Source organism: Meleagris gallopavo, chromosome 7 (assembly GCF_905368555.1).
Source record: "Meleagris gallopavo chromosome 7, MGAL_WU_HG_1.1, whole genome shotgun sequence".
NCBI classification, from domain to species: Eukaryota; Metazoa; Chordata; class Aves; order Galliformes; family Phasianidae; genus Meleagris; species Meleagris gallopavo.
Window position 1 is genome coordinate 5,354,608 of NC_139410.1, and position 16,028 is coordinate 5,370,635.

The 16,028-nt window shown below is 43.9% G+C and overlaps 1 long non-coding RNA gene across 1 annotated transcript; it reads right to left on the bottom strand.

Annotated features, from left to right (window-relative positions):
* Nucleotides 1-343: 343 nt before the first annotated feature.
* On the bottom strand, nucleotides 344-9,307 carry LOC146543931 (uncharacterized). The gene is made up of 4 exons (XR_014884472.1): nucleotides 8,576-9,307; nucleotides 7,979-8,150; nucleotides 2,093-2,350; nucleotides 344-472 (listed from the first exon to the last, which is right to left on the bottom strand). It is a non-coding gene; the product is annotated as an uncharacterized LOC146543931 (long non-coding RNA).
* Nucleotides 9,308-16,028: the final 6,721 nt, after the last annotated feature.

A 16,028-nucleotide genomic window follows, 5' to 3' on the forward strand; every position in this document is an offset into this window, starting at 1 on the left:
AACAAGGTCAGTGTAAATAATTTGGTGTCCCAAAGCTGTTTAATAAAAACACCCCTATGTTTACCAGACTGCTGCTCAGCCATGCTGACACCTCCCTAATTGCGGAGCAAGAAGTCAAGGCTGGCTGTTCTGCACTGAGCAGGATTTCTGGCCAGAAATCTACATGAGATCAAGTGTCACAATTGCTGGAATTTGACTTTTTTCCATATTAGGAATCTCTTCAAACTGATGCATCACATTTAAAAATAAATATTAGTGGTTAATGTCAAGTGGGAAGTGCAGCCCTAAGGGGAATTCTTCTTAAAATCTTGGTTAGATCTGTATCAAATGTGTGTGCTTACATACCTTGTGGTCTTCGGTTCACAGGGGCTGCCACCTACAAACTCCAAAGAGCTTCTTTCTTTTCTGCCACCAGGTAACAGCAGTCAGTGACGAAGACCAGGTCTGCTCAGTGCAACTGAACAGCTTGATCCTGCAAAAAAGACATAGGATTTGCACTATGAGCCCTGGCCAGTACAAGTCACAGACTTCAAAAGCTCCTGAGAAAACTCAGCATCTCAGTTTAGCATACAAGAGAGAAGAGAAGAAAGAAGGGGACAGACGCTTTAGAAGAGTCTGCTATAGCAGGACAAGGGAAAATTATTTCAAACTAAAGGAGTGGAGATTTAGACTGGGATATAAGGAAAACGCTTTTTGCAACAAAGGTGGTGAAGCACTGGCACAGGTTGCCCAGATGGGTGTATGCCCCCTCCCTGGAGACACTGAAGGTCAGGCTGGATGGGGTTCTGAGCACCTGTTGGAGTCCCTGTTCATTGCTCAGGAGTTGGACTGGATGAGCTTTAAGGGTTCCTTCCAACTCAGACCATTCTATGACTCTATGATGGTATGGACATGGTGCCTGGGAATTGGCCAAGTGTCTCAATTCTGAGGCAGAGAGAGTGACAGCCATGTGGTTTCCCTCTCGTGCATGTCTGTTCACAAGACAATCTCTAAGCATGGGCTCTTATTTCTGCCCAAACCCTCCTGAAATACATTGTCTTTTTGACCTCTACAGATTTTAAGGTATCCAAGAAGCTTGCAACTATACCTATAGCTTATAAATATCTTATAATTATATATCAATATAAGGGCAGGTACAATATACAGCTGCAGAAGCGTCTGGCAATGGGGAGATGGGGTCACAAGGCCAGGCCACCTTCAGTGCTCCTAAATTATATCATTGCACTTGGATGTGGCATTTTTGGGTCTCAGTCTAAGACGCAGCACACAGAGAAATGCCTTCAGGTACAGAAGTGCCGAGTTACACACCTGCACAGGCTTCTGAAGGACATGCTCCAGCCCTATTGACTTTTTAATCTCTACCTGAAAAATACGTTCATATTTTATAACCATCTGTTGCATGTCCTACTAGCTTCAAATCTACAAAGTAGTTAAAAATCCAATTATTTTGCACATTAGGAAAAAAGAAAGTGCACAGCTTGCATTAGGTGTAAAACTTCATAGTAAAAACCAATTGTTTAGCAGATATAAACAGCCTGATTGAGATACAAGGCATACATTTTGCATAATCAGTGACAATGGTTAAATGTTTCTAATCACATTTTAACCACCTGCTTGCAAAGTTATGTTAAGTGACCACAAAATGCCCAAATGCCTGAAGATAATGTTTTTCTAGTAATAAAGTCCATTTTTTGGCTCTTGTTTCATACATCACCTTATTGAATTGGTCACTCAGCTGTCCTTCACCTGTTTGGGAAAGCATCCCTCAGGCTTATACTTCTACTTATGTTGCACTATAACCTAAACTGGCCCCAGATCATCTCTTTCTCTGGAGAGGTATTTAAATGTGAAGTTTTTAAACTCCAACTGCAGTGCTACACGAACATGAATGTCAAAACATTGCCAATGCACAGTTCACATGTAGTTCCCATACTAAACAGCTGCAAAATCTTATCCATCTGCAGCAGCGGGGCACCTCAGCCTGGGTTTGCATCCTCACATCCATGGCTAGTTTGCTGGTACACATCTTCCAGCACCCATACAGCCCTCCAGTTCCACCAACATTTCCTTGTCAAGAAGTGTTGAAGGTTACCTGGTCTTTGCTGTCCTTTTCATGGAAGAAGGAAGAAAGAGTTGGCTTGGTATCTGGTTGCTGCAGTCAGAAGCTGGTAACAATGTTCTCTTCGCATTTTCCAATGGCAAATCTTTGAAAGTGACTTCTTGAATACTGTGGTCTCATGATGTCAAAGCTCTCCCCATGCCTGGTGTCCTCCCAGTACAGTACCTGGAGGCCTTTGCAGAAGAAGCAGGAGGCGGCAGAGGAGAGCTTTCTTTTCAGGACTCTTCTCTCCTGCAGAGAACACATTGATAGCACTGTTAATGCTCCTGCTCTCAAAAGGAAATCATGTTCTCATCTCTATCAATGAAGAGAGCAGGATTTGACAGGGCAAGAGGAGAATCATGGTCACCCGAGTCAGGCAGGACTATTGGCAGCTATTTTCTTCCCAGCTCTGATGTCTTTTAGCTGTCACTACACCTGGAACTAAGTCAAACGTGTGCTTATCCTGCTGAGCAGTTATTTCAGCTTCTACAATAAATCAAGGGCATTAGCAAAGCCTTTCACAGGCTGCAATAAAGAACCATCCTGTATTTAACATGCAGCAATTTCCAGCTGAGATTAAGCGTGCTCTTTTAATTTCCATTGCTTAATTGTGAGCCAAGCCCTGGCTGCCCCAATCACCCCCTGGTGGGATAGAGAGAACCCACAGCATTCCAAGCATTGGGCCCAGAAAGATTCAGCATCCCCTGAGCACCCCTGCAGGCCTGGGCTCACCTGGGTTGCTCATATCCATTTTCACCACTCAGTAAAAAAATAACTTTTCTGGACATCTTTTGACATGGTCCCATGCTCCAGGGACACAGATGTTCAGTGGCAAATGGAACTGTTGTGGGTACCATTTGAAGCAGCATCGTAAACCAATTTCCAGCCAAAGCAGCTGTTTGTACATGCTTGCCCCTCCCTACGTGTCCCACATTGTGGAGCTGTGATAGTTCGTTGGTGCTTCCCATCAAGTTAGGTTGGAAAGTTTAGCAAACCCTTTCAGGGAGAATAATTAGTTCTGCTCACACTGAATAAGGGCAGAGAAATAAACATTCCAGGCGTCTGCCATTTCTGCAGTGGAGAAAAATTCTTCGTTGGCGATCTAACACCAGTCATGAAGAGTCATGAAAATAAAAATAGTCTGCAGTTCTGAAAAATGGTGACTGATACACCTTCAGCTGCTGCTGCAAGAGGATTATGAACGCTTCCCTTACAGGATGGTGGCAACAGTCATATTCTGGCTCAGAGCCGAGTATTTTAAATGAGTAGAGGAGTCTGCTGCTCGAAATAAAACTACAAATGAAGGACTGAGGAGAGTGGTGACCTTTTTGTGTCTGTTTTTCTGTGAAACTTTGTCAAGTTTATTGGAGGCAACTTCCTGCATTCACGGAAAACTACATTTCTTTGTTAATACCCCAATAAGTCTGCAGTACAATGTCAGAGCCAAAACTGCTTTTAACCATTTCCTTTCAGATAAATGCAATCATCTGCTCAAATGCACTTATCATAAATCAGATGAAATCTTTTGTCATCTCTTCAAGGGCTTTTCCCCCACTGCAGTAGGAACAGTCACGTAACCAACTGCTGATAGCGGAATATGTGGACTTTGAATAGTTTGGCTATGTCACTGCAAGTCCTAGCTCCATAGCACTAACTTTAATTGCCAGATATTTTCCACCTGTTCCTCTAAAATTTTGTATGAATATACAGGAGATTTCCACTGTGAAGTAGCTTTCGACACCATATGGGAGACTAAGTTATTCCCATTTTAAAGTTGAGTTTGTGAGACCAAGAAAAACAGCTTGTTGACACTTGAAAATTGACTAGAAGAGCTTTTTTGGATGCTCTTAAGCTAGAATAAGAAAATGTATTAAGTCAAGTTAAAATAAGTCAACACTTATTCCAGAATATGTGCTATTATATTTTGCATTAAATACATCAGTTATAACGGATGTGCTTCTAGATATAGGTGAGGAGTCTTCAGGCTCTCAGAGGCAAAGGTTACACCTCCATTGACTTCACTGGGTCAAGCTGTTGAGAAAGGGACTGAAAGGCTGCAACCTTGAGCCTCAGTAGAGCTTCCACAGTCTCCATAGCAGAAACCTGAGCCTGAAGTGGATGAAGATGCTCTCTCTGTTGCAGGAGAACAGGCAGGAGGAAGAGCTGCTTGTCTCAAGACAAGACAGCAGCCTTTCAGTATCTAAAGGGGGGCTATAAGAAAGAAGGGGACAGACACTTTAGCAGGGTCTGCTGTGATAGGGCAACAGGAAATGGTTTCAAACTAAAAGGGAAATTTTGACTGGATATAAGGAAAAAGTTTTTTTGCAATAAAGGTGGTGAGGCTCTGGCACAGGTTGCCCAGAGAGGTGGTAGATGCCGCCTCCCAGGAGACTCAAGGACAGGCTAGATGGGGCTCTGAGCACCTCATGGAGCTGTAGGTGTCCCTGTTCATTGCAGGGGAGTTGGACCAGATGGTCTTCCGGGGTCCCTTCAAACTCAAATGATTCTAAAATCCTTTGAGCATCACACCCCATAGGGTGGTTGCCCCAGCTCAACAAATGGAATAGGAAAACTTTGGCAGAGGAATGGTGAGGATGGAGGTATCCCTCATGTCACCTCTCCATAGCTCTGTGCTCCTGGATCTTGTCACGCTGTACCTTCACTCCTCAACGTGGCACCTCAATCTTTCAGTTTAAGAATTTGAGCAGGATAACTCTCTTTCCCATGAAAAGAAAACGAAAGATGCTGTCATTCAGTATCTGATTGGCTAAAGCATTTTTGCCAAATTTGAGATCTAATTGCAACCTCTGAATGAAGATCAGATGCATCTTTGCTGTGCACTTATCACTCAAGAATAATTCATCCAGGAGAAAAGGTAACTTTTACCATACAGCCATCATCACTCAGTGAGACTTGAAGATCTCTGAAGATAACAACTTGAACATAAGCACTCATCATCCACGCAAATTATGATGAAGTTCACAGAACTCTGAGAAGCTCGAAGCTGCCTGACAAAATGAGCAAGACTTGGGTGCACAAATCCCTAACGTACTCTTGTACATCCCAGCTACAGAGCATACTGGCATACTGCTCTGGGTACCCAAGGCACACTTACATCTCATAGTCAAATCTCAGACTATTTCTCATCTTCCTCCCTATTTAAACTTGCCCTCTTTTTTAAGCACACAAGGGGATGCAAACAGGCAGGTGAAACCCATCTTGCATTTGTGCTTCTTTGGCCCATCTCCCTGCCTGGAGGGACCAGCCAAGTATCAGCACTCAGACCTGGCTTAGTTCTCTGTAGTTTAGAGCTACATGTGCTGCTGGTTCTTACAGACATTTTGGGAAGCTGGGAGAGGCTCACGGAACAGGGAGATATCAGGGGAGATATCCTGCCCCTATATGTTAAGGGGCAGGAGATAGCGGTTCATGAGAATGTATAGAACTGTTTGCTGGGTGTGAAGATGGAGGATATATAGATTCATAGAATCATAGGATGGATTTAGGTTGAAAATGATCTTAAAGCTCATCCTGTTCCAACCCTCTGCCATGGGCTGGTTGCCTCCACCAGATAAGGCTGCCCAGGGCCCCATCCAGCCTGGCCCTGAGCACCTCCAGGGAAGGGGCACATGCACAGCTTCTCTGGGCAGCCTGAGCATGATGGGAATGCTATGGACAAAGCAGTGGAGATGGTGCTGGGTCTGGCTTGAGGAACTCTACTGGATTTCATGACAGGGTTTTGGGAGTAGAGGTTTCTCTGAGAAGAGACCAGGAGCTGCCCCATGACAGACAAGAGCCAGTTCCAAGCTGCATGCCTCAGTTTCCCCATAATTGTCAGACACAGACTGTCTCCTCACTACAATTAGAAAAGCTGAGAGAGAAATGAGCCAGCAACAAAACAAGGAAAATCACAGAATTATAATGGCTGGAAAAGACCACTAAGATCATCTAGTCCAATTATCTAAATGGAGTAGAGGACACCTGGAGAAGCAGCAGACAGCAGAGGGGACTAATGGGACAGCCCCCAGCCCCAACCCATTGCATGCACTGAGCACCAGCACATAACCAAAGGCACCAGGCATTCACAGACAATGGAGCAACAAATGGTGAGCTCAGCTGCTCTTTACTTCAGGACGCACTGCACATGCTGGCATGGGAGGGAACACCAATTTTCTGCCTCAAAGAGTATTCCGTGAGAAAATACAGGTGTGTTTTTCATACCCAGAGAGAAGAAGAATTATAGTCTTAGAATTCCTCAGTTAGGCCAACCATTTATCCAGGTGGCAAAAAAAAAAAAAAAAAAAAAAAGAATCCTGCCTGACAGGCTGCCACCTGCAATCAGAGGCAGGTTCCTGGCCTAGGAGCAGCCCTCTCCAGAAGGGCTACATCTGAAGAAGGAAGCTCTTTGTTTTGGGAAAAACCTTTTTTTTTTTTAAAGAAGACGAATCATATGGATCTTCAGAACAGCTGCACAATGGGTTGGGCAGTGTAATGTTAGGGGTTTCCATGGTACAACCAGAACAGTCTTGTTTCTGTGTTATCTGCACATGTATCAAAAGTAATTTCCCTCCCAAAGAGGCTGCAAGAACATTACAATAGCATTTGGAAGCCTGAAAGTAAAATAGGGCTTCAGTTTTTCTTTTCATCTCCACACAGCAAAACTTCAATTTACCTGGAAAATATTGCATCACCAGAATTTCACTTCCCCTTTTGCTTCTTCAGTAACATCTCTAGAAGCAGGAAAACACTAGACAGCAAACAGCAAGGAGAATTACAAGCATGAAAGAGAGCAAACTCCCAGGCAGTAAATGGGCTTTTGTTGGTTTGTGCTTTCCTTCTGTGATGAATAGAAAGGGAAGAGATGGAAAAAGCCCTTACATCAAAAATTTTAAAAGTCCAGGCCCTTCAAACTGTTGCAAGATTCAGCCCCTGTAGAACAAAGCATCAGTTCAAACCAACAACAGGCTAATCTGCTATAATCTGCAAACTTCTTTGTCTAGTTACTGTGGTGAGTGCCAAATATAATAGCAAGACAGGATCAGCAAGAACCCATTTTGGTTATCCTGAGCCTTGTCCATTGCAGCTTGAACACAAACCCTCTTCCAGAGGCTAGGCAGGTGGTTCCAGCCCTCATGCCTTGCAGAAACAGTGCTTCCTGTGATGCAATGGGAAACACAACTGAATGGACCACAGTATCCTCTGGGGCACGAGGGAGATCCATCACACACTCGCAGGAGTCACTTCTTCCTCCTGCAGTCCATTTCAGCCCTTTGTTTCTGTGGTTCTAAGTATTGGAACGAGGTAACTATGTGTGTGATGAGGGACGATGGTACAGTTACTTTTGTCCTTCTAATATTTTGGTCGAACTAACGTTGGATTGATCTTATTCATGTCAAAAGCTCCATTAAATCAAGCCAATTCTTGTTAGTGCTGCAAATTTTTGAGATGCAATAATTGGGGTAATTCCTTTCTTCCTCTTGCATGAGAGCAGGCTTTTCTCTCATTCCTTACTTTCTCCATTGCCCTTCATGAAATGCAGCCACACCATTGCCTCTTCTCACCAGCAGTGCAATCGCTCACATGGGTGATTTAGTTAACCCCACCCCACCCGCTGCAAGCAACCCTCAGCTATGAATCACCTATTATTTGGTGAACTTTATGAAATGTGATTGTTTTCTTCCTCTCCTCAATTCAATTTTTCATGCCCTTGTGTCTATATGAGGGTGAAAAAACAAACACCACCACCATCGCTGCTTTGAAATCCAACATGGCCGCAAAACCCCAACAGACAACCCAAGGGTTGTCGCATGGGAAGGGCATGTGCTTCTACACAGGTGGTTGTCCTGATCAGAGGAGGAAATCCAGCTGTCCACTCACCTGTAAAGTCCGGGCTCAGCTTGGCAGGGTGTCTGGAGAGGCTGCTGCCTTCAGAGGAGGCTCCATCTCACTCCATGCTTTGGGAATCGGTATCTGGGCACTGCTGGATGGATTACAGCTGCAGTACGGGTGGATCTCTGTCATCCTTAAGGCAATCCTATTGATGATGCATCTAGAAACATCATAAACCATCCAAAGCCTTTCAACGATGACATGAGGTTTAGGACCTTTAGAGTTCTGCACCAGAACTATTTAAACTAGGTCTCTGTAGCTCTCCTTGTCACCAGCCCCTGATACCAACCCGGTGGTGCCCAGGACGACGTTAGTGGTCCAACCCAGCTCTCAGTCCAAGTCACACACGAGGCTTGTGATAGAGATGGTGACATGAGAGAGGTGTGATGTTTCGTGTCACACCTCAGGTGCATTTCTGGGCCAGAGGAAGAACGGCCATTCTATTGCCATTGGACAATTTCAGCCTCAGAAGCCCGTACACAGCTACAAAGTTCCTATTCACTTAATGTAATTAAAAAACAACAAAAAATTCCCGACACTTCAGCCCAAGTCCTAGCAGGCTGCCTGATGAGGAGGCCCACATACCGTCATAGGAATCATCACACGTGTCCCACTTCCTCTGCTCTTCTCTGCTCACAAGATCTTTATCAGGAGAGATCACTTATGCTGTGCTGTTTCCTCTTCTTGTCACAATCTCCTGCACAACAGGGATTTCTCAGAATTTTAATGCTTAATAATATATTTGACCTTTTCATTAGCCCTGCTTTTGGTTGGCTGCCACAATAGCTTCTTCTCTTTGGGTGGCACACATTGCAAGCCAGGTACAGACATGCAATTCACACGAGAAAACGCTGTAAAAACCAGGTTGAGGCACTCCACTGTTAGGTTTCAAAGAATTCAGTAGACATTACGATGTGGAAAGTGATACCACTTTTTTTCAGAATAGAAATGGCACCAAGTGTGTCAGAGATGACTAAGTTTCAAAGAAAATAAACACGTATTTCTCACTTATTGGTAGATGTTCAGGAGTTAAATAAAAGAATGCTATTTGGTATTGCTGGGGACTGAGCTCTGATTGGTACTGAGGCACAAGGAGCAGCATCACAAACGTTACCTGGTGCCAGGACACCACCACCTCTCACTTCACCCCTTTTGACAGCTCCTGAAAAATCTGCTCTAACAGCTTCTTTGCTTGCATCTCTGCTGCCTATTTTCATTCACTGCTATAATGCCCTTATCCAGGATAATCTGAATTTCTCTGACAGCAGTATTTCATGCATCAGTGTATTAAAATGCTTTCCTACAGCCTGCCTTCGGTTCTCTTTTGAAATAGATTTTAAGCTAGACTAAATTGAGATACATTTATTGATTCTGTTAGCATTGATTTATACTGATTCAGGTTCTTATTTGGGAGCAAATAAGGCAAATCAGTTTTATTTGGGCTACTGCAGCTTCTCATATTAAACCCATTCCACTTGAGAGCGATTTCCTGGCTCTCCTTCCCTCACTTCTGCATGGAGAGTCAGTCCTTGCTCCATTATTTTGACAAGGACAGCAGTGATGGCGACAACTACCTGATGACAATTGTCCAAATTAAACTCGTCTTACAGAAGACCCCTTCTGAGCCACACTTTGTCATCTCTGGTCACTTTCCACCATCCGTATTTTCCTTACAATTCCTGAACAAGCACAGGATCTGAGAAAAGCGCTGCTTTTGGTGAAAGTTTTGGTTCAAATTTACTTATGTGTGCTGCTCGGCTTGAGATCATGCATGAGACAAATCCAGCAAAGACCGTGGGCAGTGCCAAGATGCTCCACGCACCACAACGTAAAACTGCTTTGAGCTTTTTGAGTTGTGGTTCCCCAAACTCCATCCTTGTGGCCATTATTTTAGCACATTCTACTTCCCTGTACGTGCATATAGGCTCCCAGGCCTTCTATACACTTAGGTGTACTTACAAATAAATAGGTGTAGACATGCATTACATAAGGGAAAACGTTTAAATGAAATATCACATATGGGATATACTAACCGGTTTAGGGCACAGTTGTTGGGTTTGTTTTTCCCCTCTCTATCCTCCCCCCAAAGGAAGCACCAGGTGAGTAGAAAAACTCTGGGTAGAGTAATTAGCATAAATTAATTTCAAAGTGACAATGAATAGCGAGAACATGGGAGGTGACAAGCAAAAAGATTTGTGATACATGACTGCAACTCAATATGCCAGCACAGTGAAATCATGGCTCTGCAGTGGCTAAACAAAGCAGGTATCATTCTCCCCCCTCATCCATGAATGAATACGTGGAAGAACATCTAAGATGACATAGTGAAATTCTCCCTGGGAAGCTTGCTATGATTACTGAAGTAAGAAAGGTAAATGCAAGAATGTGAAAGGCTTGGTGCAATGTAAAGATGCCCATTAACCTATCTGCTTGCTTCTTTCACCATTTCCCAAAAGCAAAACCTGGTGACAGCCCTCACAACTGGATGTGCCCATGATTACACCCATCGTCTTGGCAGCCAGTCCACCAGCCCCATAAGTCGGTTTCAAGAGGAAAGACCAAGTCCCTGTGTTAATCCCACTTCATGACTGCATCTTCTTCAACAGTTTGATTTTCCAGGGCTGCCTCCCAGCAATCCACCCTGGATGCTCTGGAGCCCACAGTTCAACCATCTCACTCACAACTGTCATCGTGCCTTACTTTGCCAGACTGTCCAGTGGCAATGCATTACCAAGGTCAACTCTATCATGTTGGTGCCTTTATTTGCACACAGATTCAGAGAGAAGAGCGTTTTCTGGGTAGTCCCCACCACATTTTGTGGAACTAAGAATACTACATGAAAAGAGTGAAATAGGAAACTGATTTCTGCTTAACTACACATGCTGTATCTCTCCAAGAAACTATCAGAATTAGCACCAGCCAGCTCCAGCTGATAAAAAACATTTTGATAATAATCATTCGCTAGGAAATGGCCTAAATGTACCAGTTTAATTCCAAAAAGATTAACAAACGTCTGTATTGGCTGTACCTGACAGTGGGCTGAGTTCAAACTGGAAACCCAGAGACAAGTATTTCACTGCCCTGATTACCTATATTCAGCTCTTATCTTTTTTTGAAGCTCAATAGGCAAGCAGTAGTAGATTGCTATGCTTGCTAAAATATTGATTTCATAGAAATTGCTTTGGATATGGGAAAGAGATAATGCAGTTATGTTTTTTTGTTTGTTTGTTTGTTTTTTGTTTTTGTTTTTTGCTATTATTATTATTTAACAGGCACAGAAAGCAAGGTGGCAAGTGTCAAAGAGTTCAGAAAGTTATTTTGTCAGGAGATTCTAAACAAAAATCCTTGAAATCCAATGGTGTATCAAACCCAGTCATATCAGTAATATGTTCTTAGAGCCTTGTATCCATAGATAATTTATCAGCTGATTAAGAATACAGATTTCTCTGCTAATTATGTAAGCGTGAAGAGCTTGAAGAGTTTTCCACATGAAAAGAAAGGGAATATTAATCACGAATCATCCCCACCCCTTGTCCTTACAGCTCTGCTCAACACAAGAAGTTAAGTGGGTCAGGAGAAGGGTTATGGCTGATGCTGCAAGACCAGAGATAAGCCATCAGGCAGTTAGAAGGGAAAGCATTTTATCTACAAGAACAGGCCTGACTTTTGTTCCATCTAGATAAGAACTAGAGCTTCTCTACATAGGAAAACAGCCCAAAATAGCTGTTGTGGATTACCTCTAGCTACATAACTCTCCAGGCAGATATGCAGTGCTCTGCTCTGGGAACTTCTTGATCCAGTAGGGAAAGGGGCCAAAGGGTGCGAGGCTCTGAGCAACAAATGGGAGGATGCCCATAGAGAACTATGCATTCACCCTGTTTGGCTCAGTTTGCAATAACTTTTTCTCAAAAAAGAAACCTGAGATAAGGGATTATGGCTCTGTGTAAGAAAAATGGGGCAAGCGACTGAAGACAGGATTGCACCAGAGATCTTCCCCATTTCATTCAGCCCAGCTTAGACCTGCACAGGCCCGCCTGAAGTAGCAGTCGAAGTTTCCCTGCTTGCAGCACAAGTGTCAAAGAAGTCCCAAAGGTGCAGCAACACATGGGGTGCAATGAAGTACATGGGCAGCACTGCCTTCCCCTCAGTTTGGCAGGAGAGGAGAGTCAGAGGTCACAAACCAATCAGCAATTTCACATGAAGGTGAATGAGCTGGCTAGTGATGTTATCTTCAAAGCCATTCCTTCTTGAAGAGCTTGAGTTCTCTTTTATAACTGACTCTACACTAAGAGAGTCCTCCACCTTTCATCTGTTACATAAAGTCATCCCCCACAAAGCATCCTGCACAGGGTGCATCAACACACTGCAGCTTATACACTTCCTTCCCAGCAGATATGACCAGCATAGAAATAGTGTTTTATCCACACTGTTATCATCTGCTCCCTCTCTGGAGAAAATAAAACCAATGCTCACGTATTACATGGATTTCATACCTGAGAGTTTTCACTAGGAACTGCAAACAGGGCATCGTCCAGTTGCAGCAGTAGGGTCCCATTTAGATCTGACCCAGATCATTGAATATCTTATCAAAAGATCTAACCAAAAATGGAGAAATAGAGCTGGTAACGTTCACAGACAAGAACAGATCTGTGAGAACATGATAACAATGAGGATAAGCCCGTTATCCAAACCCATCCTGATCTGCTGGGTAGCAGGATACATTTGACAGCCACGTGCTTCAGCACATCTTGGTGTCACATCAGACATCACAGAACCAACAATGTAGGTCACGTTCACAGGGACGAAGGTTGTCTTCTGAACACCAGGTACTTAGACAGAGCTTAGAGGTGAACTGCACACAGGGTAAAAGCTCAGCATGCATTTGAAAACACTGATCTGCAAGCGTTGAAAAGCCATGGGAACATAAGGATGTATACTCCCATAGTTATATACTTCTGTGCATATCCATCTACAAATATGTGAGGAAAAGGCTCAAGAAGCTGCAAGATGCATGTTGGTGGGACAATCACTGGTACAATGCCTCTAAGCCTGGTATCTATGCCTCAACAAATACAGCAGCCAGAACAGCAGTGCAGAACTATCTTTGCACTTCTGAAGATGAGAAGAAGCCTGGTTTCTTTTTATGTGGGGATTATAAGAACTTTGGTGCTGGCTGGGACCTGTTCTTCACTCTTTACTACACCACCTAGCTCTGAAGGACTTCTAAGAATGAACATAAGGCAAATAATCAATCAGCCCACATTGATTTAAGCCTTGCTCTGTTCTAGCGCCCGCTGACAACTTGTTGTTTCTTCACTGGTATAAAGGGAAAGAAGTTGAACAAAAACAAAGACAGCATCTGACTGAAGAAATTCAGAGAGCTCCCACAAAAAGGCATGTTACGTGCCTCCTCGTGGCAAAAAAGCAGCAGTAGGTATGGCAGGCATCTAACTTACACACTCACAGCCTGGGAAACACAGCCAGTGCCCAAATTGTGCATGTTTGGGTATGCAGCACCTGGACCTGGGTGTCATGAAGAGCACGATACCAGCCAGAACCTCAGCACCCATCCAGCAGTAAGTGACATCTGCAGTGGCTGCACTCCTGAAATCTACACCTGGAATTATCTGCAAAGGAGGCATGGACTGAACTGACCGCTACAAATCAAGCTGCTACCACAGGTTGATGTGATCTCAGAATGGCCCATTTGGGTGGCTATCACAGCTGTCCCCAGAACAGAACCTGTGTGTATAAGAGCACGTGCACCTACGAGATGCACCTGCAGACATGCACAGCAAGGTGAAGTTTCTGCAGCACTCGGATCGTGGCAGAAGAGCTCAGAGGAGCCCTTCCACAGTACAAATGAGCTTAGCTGCAGAACAAGAAGATTGCAGCAGCTGGGAATCTGCTGCTGTACACCATGCATAGAGGGCAGGGTGCACAGGTTTGGTGAGCCAAAGCCTTGGAAGTATTGCTGGGAGGAGGCTGTGAAGCTGTGCCTTGGACACATTTGCCCCGACTATCATGAGCCTGAAGGAGCCTGATAGCTTCACTGCAGCCCAACTACAGCCACAGAGCTCTCTTTTTCTTCAGTTATTCCTGTTTCTTCACTGTCATGAATCATGTTCAAAGGCAAATCTTTAAACTATTTTTTTTCCCCCTTTCTGATTTCATATAGTTGGTTATCAGGAGACAGCCACTGGCAGGCTACCACAGGAGGTGGATCTGAAGAGGGAGACCAGTCACATTTTGCAATGAACTGATAAAAACAAATCAACCACAGAAACAAATTCCTCAGCTCATTTCAAAGAACAAGCAAAAAAAAAAAAAAAAAGGCTTCAAGCGAGATCTCTTTTTTTTTTTTTTTTTCCCCCTCCCTCTTCCATCACATAGATTTCAGGGGCTGCTTTGAGTGCTTTATTTTAGCGAGAAATAAAAGTCACTGCTCTGATAGATGGCACTGCTCTCTGCCCTGAAGACAGATCGATATTACAGATCACAAATAAAATAGTCAGAAGGATTGAAAACAGGATTTACAACTGAATAGCTACCACACCTACATGAAAATAATAATTTACATTCCTTACCACACCCTACAAACTACACATGGGCAGCCTGAAACAGGAAAAGTCACCAAAATAATGGGAAAGAGCAGCAAATTGCGTCCTGACATTATTTGAACTGATATGAAAACAGCTGAGGGGAGGGAAGTATTTCCTCTTGAAACCAAACAAAATAACCTAGAAGCCTGCAGGTGGTTTAGAGTTTCATCCTTTCTTCCTGAGATGAGAATCCCCAAATCCACCCGTGTCTACAAAAAGCAGCCCCTTTCCATAGAGAACACCTTCACTGAGAAACAGTTTTATGCTAAAAATCATCTTTGATAGGGCAGCTTTGTCCCGACTCAGGTGCTGGGGGTGGCAGGAGCATCTGACTGGCACAGAAGGGGGATTGGGGTGTGCAGAGGCAGGCGATGGGGTTCAGGCCCTGCTCCTGCCTTGGGGGAAAACTTCCCCTATCCCGGGGCTGCAGAAACAGATCAGAAGGGAGAGAGGTTCACGATTCGTGTAGGAGTCTTGAATAATCTGTTCCTATTTTAATGTGAACACGGGTGGTAACATGGAATTACAGCGCGTGGAGGCGGGCTGGCGCGCATGGATTAATGAAAAATAATGAGATAATATGGAGCGTTTATATAGTCTCATTAGGAGGGTTGGATTTCTCTACCAACAGAAATCTCTGGGAAATGTCGTATTCTGATACTTCATCCATAATCTCTATGACAGGAATGAAGAGGACGCAAGCTATTTCATGAGTGTATTCATTTGAAAAGAGCTTTCATTCTTAGCCTTAATTTTTAAGCAACCAAAGTACTTACATGCTAATCCCTTCACCTCGTATTTCATCGTATCCGGGGGTTGCATGGCTCCTGAGGTGCTCTGCTGTGAGAGAAGAATAAACACTGATAATTGCATGCTGGAAATTATGACGTGCTTATGTGATGCATCAGAAGAGACAGAAATGAGCACCGAAGGGCAGGAGGGTAAAACCGAGTTTACTGAGGACTAACTGCATTAGGATTGACTAAAAAGAAAGAAAAAAATATCAAGCCCATTCAAAGTGCAACCCGAGCAAAATTTATTTTTAGCCCCTCAATTACTGTGAGTTTCATAATGCGATTTCAAGGGCCTTTCATTCCCGCACACGAACACTATTGTGCTCGATGCTCTGCAGTGTCTTAGTGGGGAATGATTCATTGTAGGGCTGGGATTTAGCATTCAAGTGCAGAGATGGAGAAAGCCGACTTCGATTCACCGCTTTCTAAAAACACAAATTTGCCCTCAGATGAAGCTTTATAATTTCTTGGAAGTACCACATAAAACTGGAAATCTTAGAGCCAGGGAGGTGAATGCCAGGAACCAGCACGTGGTGTCTGTAATGGGGAAAACCATTTCGATTTTGGTAGAGCTGCAGAAGGCACTTGTCAGAACGTGCTGCTCCCAGAGGTTGTCACTACCTTTTGGTGACAAGTTCCAAT